An 11,381-nucleotide genomic window follows, 5' to 3' on the forward strand; every position below is an offset into this window, starting at 1 on the left:
GGATATCCAGGGCTAACAAACTGGAATCTGATCGAGGGGTGCGGGGTGGTTTATATACAGAATAACAGATACCCGGGAGTGAGTTACGGACTGGAATCAAATCGAGGGGTTCGGGGTGGTTTATATACAGAATAACAGATGCCCGGGAGTGAGTTACAGACTGGAATCTAATCGAGGGGTTCGGGGTGGTTTATATATAGAATAACAGATGCCCGGGAGTGAGTTACAGACTGGAATGTAATCGAGGGGTTCGGGTGGTTTATGTATAGAATAAAAGATACCCGGGAGTGAGTTACAGACTGGAATCTAATCGAGGGGTTCAGGTGGGTTTATATATAGAATAACAGATACCCGGGAGTGAGTTACAGACTGGAATCTAAACGAGGGGTTCGGGGTGGTTTATATATAGAATAAAAGATGCCTGGGAATGAGTTACAGACTGGAATCTAATCGAGGGTTTCAGGTGGGTTTATATATAGAATAACAGATACCCAGGAGTGAGTTACAGACTGGAATCTAATCGAGGGGTTCAGGGGGTTTATATATAGAATAACAGATACCCAGGAGTGAGTTACAGACTGGAATCTAATTGAGGGGTTCGAGGAGTTTATATATAGAATAACAGATACCCGAGAGTGAGTTACAGACTGGAATCTAATCGAGGGGTTCGAGGTGGTTTATATATAGAATAACAGATACCCAGGAGTGAGTCACAAACTGGAATCTAATTGAGGGGTTCGGGGAGTTTATATATAGAATAACAGATACCCGGGAGTGAGTTACAGACTGGAATCAAATCGAGGGGTTCGAGGTGGTTTATGTATAGAATAACAGATACCCGGGAGTGAGTTACAGACTGGAATCTAATCGAGGGTTTCGGGGGGGTTTATATATAGAATAACAGATACCCGGGAGTGAGTCACAAACTGGAATCAAATCGAGGGGTTCGTGGGGGATTATAAACAGAAGAACTGATACCCAGGAGTGAGTTACAGACTCGAATCTAATCGAGGGGCTCGGGGTGGTTTAAATATAGAATAACAGATAGCGGAAGTGAGTTACAGACTGGAATATAATCGAGGGTTTTGGGGCGGTTTATATATAGACTAACAGATACCCGGCAGTGAGTTACAGGCTGGAATCTAATCGAGGGGCTTGGGCTGGTTTATATATGGAATAATACATAACGTGGTTAGATACCGAATGAAGCTCACTCTACAATGTCCACATCAAACACTCCCAGAGCAGGTACAGCACGGGGCTGGATACAGAGTAAAGCTCCCTCTACACTGTCCCCATCAAACACTCCCAGGGCAGGTACAGCACGGGGTTAGATACAGAGTAAAACTCCCTCTACACTGTCCCCATCAAACACTCCCAGGGCAGGTACAGCACGGGGTTAGATACAGAGTAAAGCTCCCTCTACACTGTCCCCATCAAACACTCCCAGGACAGGTACAGCACGGGGTTAGATACAGAGTAAAGCTCCCTCTACACTGTCCCCATCAAACACTCCCAGGACAGGTACAGCCCGGGGTTAGATAGAGAGTAAAGCCCCCTCTACACTGTCCCCATCAAACACTCCCAGGACAGGTACAGCACGGGGTTAGATACAGAGTAAAGCTCCCTCTACACTGTCCCCATCAAACACTCCCAGGACAGGTACAGCACGGGGTTAGATACAGAGTAAAACTCCCTCTACACTGTCCCCATCAAACACTCCCAGGACAGGTACAGCACGGGGTTAGATACAGAGTAAAGCTCCCTCTACACTGTCACCATCAAACACTCCCAGGACAGGTACAGCACGGGGTTAGATACAGAGTAAAGCTCCCTCTACACTGTTCCCATCAAACACTCCCAGGACAGGTACAGCAGGGGGTTAGATACAGAGTAAATCTCCCTCTGCACTGTCTCCATCAAACACTCCCAGGACAGGTACAGCACGGGGTTAGATACAGAGTAAAAATCCCTCTATTCTGTCCTCATCAAACACTCGCAGGACAGGTACAGCACGGGGTTAGATATAGAGTAACACTCGCTCTACACTGTCCCCATCAAACACTCCCAGGACAGGTACAGCACGGGGTTAGATACAGAGTAAATCTCCCTCTGCACTGTCTCCATCAAACACTCCCAGGACAGGTACAGCACGGGGTTAGATACAGAGTAAAAATCCCTCTATTCTGTCCTCATCAAACACTCGCAGGACAGGTACAGCACGGGGTTAGATATAGAGTAACACTCGCTCTACACTGTCCCCATCAAACACTCCCAGGACAGGTACAGCACGGGGTTAGATACAGAGTAAATCTCCCTCTACACTGTCCCCATCAAACACTCCCAGGACAGGTACAGCACGGGGTTAGATACAGAGTAAATCTCCCTCTACACTGTCCACATCAAACACTCCCAGGACAGGTACAGCACATGGTTAGATACCGAGTAAATCTCCCTCTACACTGTCCCCATCAAACACTCCCAGGACAGGTACAGCACGGGGTTAGATACAGAGTAAAGCTCCCTCTACACTGTCCCCATCAAACACTCCCAGGACAGGTACAGCACGGGGTTAGATACAGAGTAAAGCTCCCTCTACACTGTCCCCATCAAACACTCCCAGGACAGGTACAGCACGGGGTTAGATACAGAGTAAAGCTCCCTCTACACTGTCCCCATCAAACACTCCCAGCACAGGTACAGCACGGGGTTAGGTAAAGAGTAAAGCTTCCTCTACACTGTCCACATCAAACACTCCCAGGACAGGTACAGCACGGGGTTAGATACAGAGTAAAAATCCCTCTATTCTGTCCTCCTCAAACACTCGCAGGACAGGTACAGCACGGGGTTAGATATAGAGTAACACTCGCTCTACACTGTCCCCATCAAACACTCCCAGGACAGGTACAGCACGGGGTTAGATACAGAGTAAATCTCCCTCTACACTGTCCCCATCAAACACTCCCAGGACAGGTACAGCACGGGGTTAGATACAGAGTAAATCTCCCTCTACACTGTCCCCATCAAACACTCCCAGGACAGGTACAGCACGGGGTTAGATACAGAGTAAATCTCCCTCTACACTGTCCCCATCAAACACTCCCAGGGCAGGTACAGCATGGGGTTAGATACAGAGTAAATCTCCCTCTACACTGTCCCCGTCAAACACTCCCAGGACAGGTCCAGCACGGGGTTAGATACAGAGTAAAGCTCCCTCTACACTGTCACCATCAAACACTCCCAGGACAGGTACAGCACGGGGTTAGATACAGAGTAAATCTCCCTCTACACTGTTCCCATCAAACACTCCCAGGACAGGTACAGCACGGGGTTAGATACAGAGTAAAGCTCCCTCTACACTGTTCCCATCAAACACTCCCAGGACAGGTACAGCAGGGGGTTAGATACAGAGTAAATCTCCCTCTGCACTGTCTCCATCAAACACTCCCAGGACAGGTACAGCACGGGGTTAGATACAGAGTAAATCTCCCTCTACATTGTCCCCATCAAACACTCCCAGGACAGGTACAGCACGGGGTTAGATACAGAGTAAAAATCCCTCTATTCTGTCCTCATCAAACACTCGCAGGACAGGTACAGCACGGGGTTAGATATAGAGTAACACTCGCTCTACACTGTCCCCATCAAACACTCCCAGGACAGGTACAGCACGGGGTTAGATACAGAGTAAATCTCCCTCTACACTGTCCCCATCAAACACTCCCAGGACAGGTACAGCACGGGGTTAGATACAGAGTAAATCTCCCTCTACACTGTCCCCATCAAACACTCCCAGGACAGGTACAGCACATGGTTAGATACCGAGTAAATCTCCCTCTACACTGTCCCCATCAAACACTCCCAGGACAGGTACAGCAGGGGGTTAGATACAGAGTAAATCTCCCTCTGCACTGTCTCCATCAAACACTCCCAGGACAGGTACAGCACGGGGTTAGATACAGAGTAAAGCTCCCTCTACACTGTCCCCATCAAACACTCCCAGGACAGGTACAGCACGGGGTTAGATACAGAGTAAAGCCCCCTCTACACTGTCCCCATCAAACACTCCCAGGACAGGTACAGCACGGGGTTAGATACAGAGTAAAGCTCTCTCTACACTGTCCCAATCAAACACTCCCAGGACAGATACACAACGGGGTTAGATACAGAGTAAATCTCCCTCTACATTGTCCCCATCAAACACTCCCAGGACAGGTACAGCACGGGGTTAGATACAGAGTAAAGCTCCATCTACACTGTCCACATCAAACACTCCCAGGACAGGTACAGCACGGGGTTAGATACAGAGTAAAAATCCCTCTATTCTGTCCTCATCAAACACTCGCAGGACAGGTACAGCACGGGGTTAGATATAGAGTAAAGCTCCCTCTACACTGTCCCCATCAAACACTCCCAGGGCAGGTACAGCACGGGGTTAGATACAGAGTAAATCTCCCTCTACACTGTCCCCATCAAACACTCCCAGGACAGGTACAGCACGGGGTTAGATACAGAGTAAATCTCCCTCTACACTGTCCCCATCAAACACTCCCAGGACAGGTACAGCACATGGTTAGATACCGAGTAAATCTCCCTCTACACTGTCCCCATCAAACACTCCCAGGACAGGTACAGCACGGGGTTAGATACAGAGTAAAGCTCCCTCTACACTGTCCCCATCAAACACTCCCAGGACAGGTACAGCACGGGGTTAGATACAGAGTAAATCTCCCACGACACTGTCCCCATCAAACACTCCCAGGACAGGTACAGCACGGAGTTAGATACAGAATAAAGCTCCCTCTACACTGTCCCCAACAAACACTCCCAGGACAGGTACAACACGGGGTTAGATACAGAGTAAAAATCCCTCTATTCTGTCCTCATCAAACACTCCCAGGACAGGTACAGCACGGGGTTAGATACAGAGTAAAAATCCCTCTATTCTGTCCTCATCAAACACTCCCAGGACAGGTACATCACGGGGTTAGATACAGAGTAAAGCTCCCTCTAAACTGTCCTCATCAAACACTCGCAGGACAGGTACAGCACGGGGTTAGATACAGAGTAAAAATCCCTCTATTCTGTCCTCATCAAACACTCGCAGGACAGGTACAGCACGGGGTTAGATATAGAGTAACACTCGCTCTACACTGTCCCCATCAAACACTCGCAGGACAGGTACAGCACGGGGTTAGATATAGAGTAACACTCGCTCTACACTGTCCCCATCAAACACTCCCGGGACAGGTACAGCACGGGGTTAGATACAGAGTAAATCTCCCTCTACACTGTCCCCATCAAACACTCCCAGGACAGGTACAGCATGGGGTTAGATACAGAGTAAAGCTCCCTCTACACTGTCCCCATCAAACACTCCCAGGACAGGTACAGCACATGGTTAGATACCGAGTAAATCTCCCTCTACACTGTCCCCATCAAACACTCCCAGGACAGGTACAGCACGGGGTTAGATACAGAGTAAAGCTCCCTCTACACTGTCCCCATCAAACACTCCCAGGACAGGTACAGCACGGGGTTAGATACAGAGTAAATCTCCCACGACACTGTCCCCATCAAACACTCCCAGGACAGGTACAGCATGGAGTTAGATACAGAATAAAGCTCCCTCTACACTGTCCCCAACAAACACTCCCAGGACAGGTACAACACGGGGTTAGATACAGAGTAAAAATCCCTCTATTCTGTCCTCATCAAACACTCCCAGGACAGATACAGCACGGGGTTAGATACAGAGTAAAAATCCCTCTATTCTGTCCTCATCAAACACTCCCAGGACAGGTACATCACGGGGTTAGATACAGAGTAAAGCTCCCTCTAAACTGTCCTCATCAAACACTCGCAGGACAGGTACAGCACGGGGTTAGATATAGAGTAACACTCGCTCTACACTGTCCCCATCAAACACTCCCAGGACAGGTACAGCACGGGGTTAGATACAGAGTAAAGTTCCCTCTACACCGTCCCCATCAAACACTCCCAGGACAGGTACAGCACGGGGTTAGATAGAGAGAAAAGCTCCCTCTACACTGTCCCCATCAAACACTCCCAGGACAGGTACAGCACGGGGTTAGATACAGAGTAAATCTCCCTCTACACTGTCCCCATCAAACACTCCCAGGACAGGTACAGCACGGGGTTAGATACAGAGTAAAGCCCCCTCTACACTGTCCCCATCAAACACTCCCAGGACAGGTACAGCATGTGGTTAGATAGAGAGTAAATCTCCCTCTACACTGTCCCCATCAAACTCTCCCAGGACAGGTACAGCATGTGGTTAGATAGAGAGTAAATCTCCCTCTACACTGTCCCCATCAAACACTCCCAGGACAGGTACAGCACGGGGTTAGATACCGAGTAAAGCTCCTTCTACACTGTCCCCATCAAACACTCCCAGGACAGGTAGAGCACGGGGTTAGATACAGAGTAAATCTCCCTCTACACTGTCCCCATCAAACACTCCCAGGACAGGTACAGCACAGGGTTAGATACCGAGTAAAGCTCTCTCTACGCTGTCCCCATCAAACACTCCCAGGACAGGTACAGCACGGGGTTAGATACAGAGTAAAGCCCCCTCTACACTGTCCCCATCAAACACTTCCAGGACAGATACAGCACGGGGTTAGTTACAGAGTAATGCTCACTCTACGCCGTCGCCATCAAACACTCCCAGGACAGGTACAGCACGGGGTTAGATACAGAGTAAAGCCCCCTCTACACTGTCCCCATCAAACACTCCCAGGACAGGTACAGCACGGGGTTAGATACAGAGTAAAGCCCCCTCTACACTGTCCCCATCAAACACTCCCAGGACAGGTACAGCACGGGGTTAGTTACAGAGTAAATGTCCCTCTACACTGTCCTCATCAAACACTCCCAGGACAGGTACAGCACGGGGTTAGATACAGAGTAAAGCTCCCTCTACACTGTCCCCATCAAACACTCCCAGGACAGGTACAGCACGGGGTTAGATACAGAGTAAATCTCCCACGACACTGTCCCCATCAAACACTCCCAGGACAGGTACAGCACGGAGTTAGATACAGAATAAAGCTCCCTCTACACTGTCCCCATCAAACACTCCCAGGACAGGTACAGCACGGGGTTAGATACAGAGTAAATCTCCCACGACACTGTCCCCAACAAACACTCCCAGGACAGGTACAACTCGGGGTTAGATACAGAGTAAAAATCCCTCTATTCTGTCCTCATCAAACACTCCCAGGACAGATACAGCACGGGGTTAGATACAGAGTAAAAATCCCTCTATTCTGTCCTCATCAAACACTCCCAGGACAGGTACATCACGGGGTTAGATACAGAGTAAAGCTCCCTCTAAACTGTCCTCATCAAACACTCGCAGGACAGGTACAGCACGGGGTTAGATATAGAGTAACACTCGCTCTACACTGTCCCCATCAAACACTCCCAGGACAGGTACAGCACGGGGTTAGATACAGAGTAAAGTTCCCTCTACACCGTCCCCATCAAACACTCCCAGGACAGGTACAGCACGGGGTTAGATAGAGAGAAAAGCTCCCTCTACACTGTCCCCATCAAACACTCCCTGGAAAGGTACAGCACATGGTTAGATACCGAGTAAATCTCCCTCTACACTGTCCCCATCAAACTCTCCCAGGACAGGTACAGCATGTGGTTAGATAGAGAGTAAATCTCCCTCTACACTGTCCCCATCAAACACTCCCAGGACAGGTACAGCACGGGGTTAGATACCGAGTAAAGCTCCTTCTACACTGTCCCCATCAAACACTCCCAGGACAGGTAGAGCACGGGGTTAGATACAGAGTAAATCTCCCGCTACACTGTCCCCATCAAACACTCCCAGGACAGGTACAGCACAGGGTTAGATACCGAGTAAAGCTCTCTCTACGCTGTCCCCATCAAACACTCCCAGGACAGCTACAGCACGGGGTTAGATACAGAGTAAAGCCCCCTCTACACTGTCCCCATCAAACACTTCCAGGACAGATACAGCACGGGGTTAGTTACAGAGTAATGCTCACTCTACGCCGTCGCCATCAAACACTCCCAGGACAGGTACAGCACGGGGTTAGATACAGAGTAAAGCCCCCTCTACACTGTCCCCATCAAACACTCCCAGGACAGGTACAGCACGGGGTTAGATACAGAGTAAAGCTCCCTCTACACTGTCCCCATCAAACACTCCCAGGACAGGTACAGAACGGGGTTAGATACCGAGTAAATCTCCCTCTACACTGTCCCCATCAAACACTCCCCGGACAGGTACAGCACAGGGTTAGATACAGAGTAAAGCTCCCTCTACACTGTCCCCATCAAACACTCCCAGGACAGGTACAGCACGGGGTTAGATACAGAGTAAATCTCCCTCTACACTGTCCCCATCAAACACTCCCAGGACAGGTACAGCACGGGGTTAGATACAGAGTAAAGCTCCCTCTACACTGTCCCCATCAAACACTCCCAGGACAGGTACAGCACGGGGTTAGATACAGAGTAAATCTCCCTCTACACTGTCCCCATCAAACACTCCCAGGACAGGTACAGCACGGGGTTAGATACAGAGTAAATCTCCCTCTACACTGTCCCCATCAAACACTCCCAGGACAGGTACAGCACGGGGTTAGATACAGAGTAAAGCTCCCTGTACATTTTCACAGAGTGATTCTTGCAGTAGTGATTGGCTCGTTTTTATTTATTGTCCTATAATTAATGGGTTTATTGGTGAAATCACCTCGGTGAATAAATATAGGCTCATTCCCCCTCTCCATCCTGACTATCCTGTTTGTCCTGTATGGACACTGGCTCCTCAGTAATTTCTGTCCACAGTCAGTCACAAAGCTTTATTATATTCCTCATCCTGACAATGTGGCTTCCTCTATTCATCCTCCTGCTCCTCTGCTGATTGATGGACCCTTTTCCTGCCATGTATTCGGACACCTTGGCGACCGTGCTGGGTTTTGGAGCGTGAGGGGTGAGGTGTGGGGGAGGGGGTGGGGGGTAGGTGTTGGGGGGGTGGTGTACAGGGGGTGGGGGTGGGCAGGGGGTGTGGAGGGGATGGGGGGTGGGTTTGGGGGGGTTGGGTTGTGGGTGGGGAGGGGGTGGGGTTACGGGGGGTTGGGGGGTTGGGGGGGTGGGGTACAGCGGGTGGGGTTGGGGGGTTGGGGGTACGGGGGGTGGGGGGTGGGTGGGTTTGGGTTGGGGGTGGTGGGGTAGAGGGGGTGGGGGTGGGGAGGGGATGGGGGTTGGGTTACGGGTTGTGGGGGGGGTGGGGGTGGGGGGTGGGGTACAGGGGGCGGGGGTGGGGAGGGGCTGGGGAGGGGATGAGGGGGTGGGGTGCTGGAGGGGTGGGGGGTTGGGGTTGGGGAGGGGTGGGGTACAGGGGGTGGGGGTGTGGAGGAGGTGGGGAGGGGATGGGGGGTGGGTGTATGGGGGGTGGGGGGTTGGGTTTGGGGGGGTGGGGGTACGGGGTGTGGGGTGGGGGTACGGGGGGTGGGGTTGGGGGGGTGGGGGTGGGGGTGGGGGTGGGGGGTGGTGGTGGGGATGGGGGTGGGGTTACGGGGGAGTGGGGTTGGGGGGGTGGGGAGTGGGTTGGGAGTGGGCGGTGGGGTGGGGGAGTGGGGGTGGGGCGTGGGGTTGGGGGGGGTGGGGATGGGGGGTTGGGTCTTTGAGCCATTGGCCCTTCAGGGTGTAAGTTTCCCTGAAATCCTCTCAAACTGACTGTGTTGGGCTCTGGTTGAGATCTGTCTTCATCCACACCCATGCCTTATGAGAGTGGGATAGTCAAGCAGACATCCCAGGAGGGGCTGAATGGCCTCCTCCTAGGTGCCATGGGCACTCCGGGCACATTGGCAACAGGCGGAGGCCATTCAGCCCCTCGGACCTGTTCCTCAATTCAGTCAGATCGTGGCTGATCTGTATGTTAACCCCGTCTGGCCTGCCCAGGTTCTGTAACCCTTACCCCCAACCCTTACCCAACAAGAACATATCCAGTCCGACTGAATCTCCAAATGACCCTCTCCCAGCCTGGAGAACTTCACTGGATGTGAGGGAGAGAGTTCCAGATTCCCGCTCCCCTGTGTGTGTGTGTGTGTGTGTGTGTGTGTGTGTGTGTGTGTGTGTGTGTGTGTCTGTGTGTGTGTGTGTGTGTGTGTGTCTGTGTGTGTTAGTGTGTGAGTGTGTGTCTGTGTGTGTGTGTGTCTGTGTGTCTGTGTCTGTGTGTGTGAGTGTGTGTCTGTGCGTGTGTGTGGGTGTGTTAGTGTGTGAGTGTGTGTCTGTGTGTGTTTGTGTGTGTGTGTGTAAGTGTATGTGTGTGTATGAGTGTGTGTGTATGTGTCTGTTTGAGTGTGTGTGTGTGTGTGTGTAAGTGTATGTGTGTGTGTGAGTGTGTGTGTGTGTGTGTGTCTGTGTGTGTCTGTGTCTGTGTGTGTGTGTCTGTGTGTGTGTGTGAGTGTGAGTGTGTGAGTGTGTGTCTGTATGTGTGTGTGTGTGAGAGAGTGTGTGTGGGTGAGTGTGTGTCTGTGTGTGTGTGAAAGTGTGTGTGTGTGTGTGTCTGTGTGTGTGTGTCTGTGTGTGTGAGTGTGTGTTTGTGAATGTGTGAGTGTGTGTGTGTGTGTGTGTCTGTGTGTGTGTGTCTGTGCATGTGAGTGTGTGTGAGTGTGTGTGTGTGAGTGTGTGAGTGTGTGTCTGTGTGTGTGTGTCTGTGTGTGTGTGTGTGTGTATGAGTGTATGTGTGTGAGAGTGTGAGTGTTTGTCTGTGTGTGTGTGTCTGTGTGTGTCTGTGTGTGTGTGTGTGTGTGTGTGTGAGAGAGAGTGTGTGTGTGTCTGTGTGTGTGTGTGTATATGTGTGTGTATGTGTGTGTATATGTGTGTGTGTGTGTGTATGTGTGTGTATGTGTCTGTGTGTGTGTCTGTGTGTGTGAGTGTGTGTGTGTGAGTGTGTATCTGTGTGTGTGTGTCTGTGTGTGTGCGTGTGTGTGTGTGTGAGTGTGTGTCTGTGTGTGTGTGTCTTTGTGTGTGAGTGTGTGAGTGTGTGTCTGTGTGTGTGTCTGTGTGTGTGTGTGTGTGTATGTGTGAGAGTGTTTGAGTGTTTGTCTGTGTGTGTGTCTGTGTGAGTGTGTATATGTGTGTGTGTGTAGGTGAGTGTGTGTCTGTGTGTGTCTGTATGTGTGTGTGTGTGTGTGTGTGAGAGAGAGAGAGTGTGCGTATCTGTGTGTGTGTGTGTGTATATATATGTGTGTGTGTATATGTGTGTATGTGTGTGTGTGTATGTGTGTGTGTGTGTGTGTGTGTGTATGTGTGTGTGTGTGTATGTGTGTGCGTATATGTGAGTGTGTCTGTGTGTGTATGTATATGTGTGT

This window comes from Carcharodon carcharias (genome assembly GCF_017639515.1).
Source record: "Carcharodon carcharias isolate sCarCar2 chromosome 36 unlocalized genomic scaffold, sCarCar2.pri SUPER_36_unloc_13, whole genome shotgun sequence".
Taxonomy (NCBI): Eukaryota; Metazoa; Chordata; class Chondrichthyes; order Lamniformes; family Lamnidae; genus Carcharodon; species Carcharodon carcharias.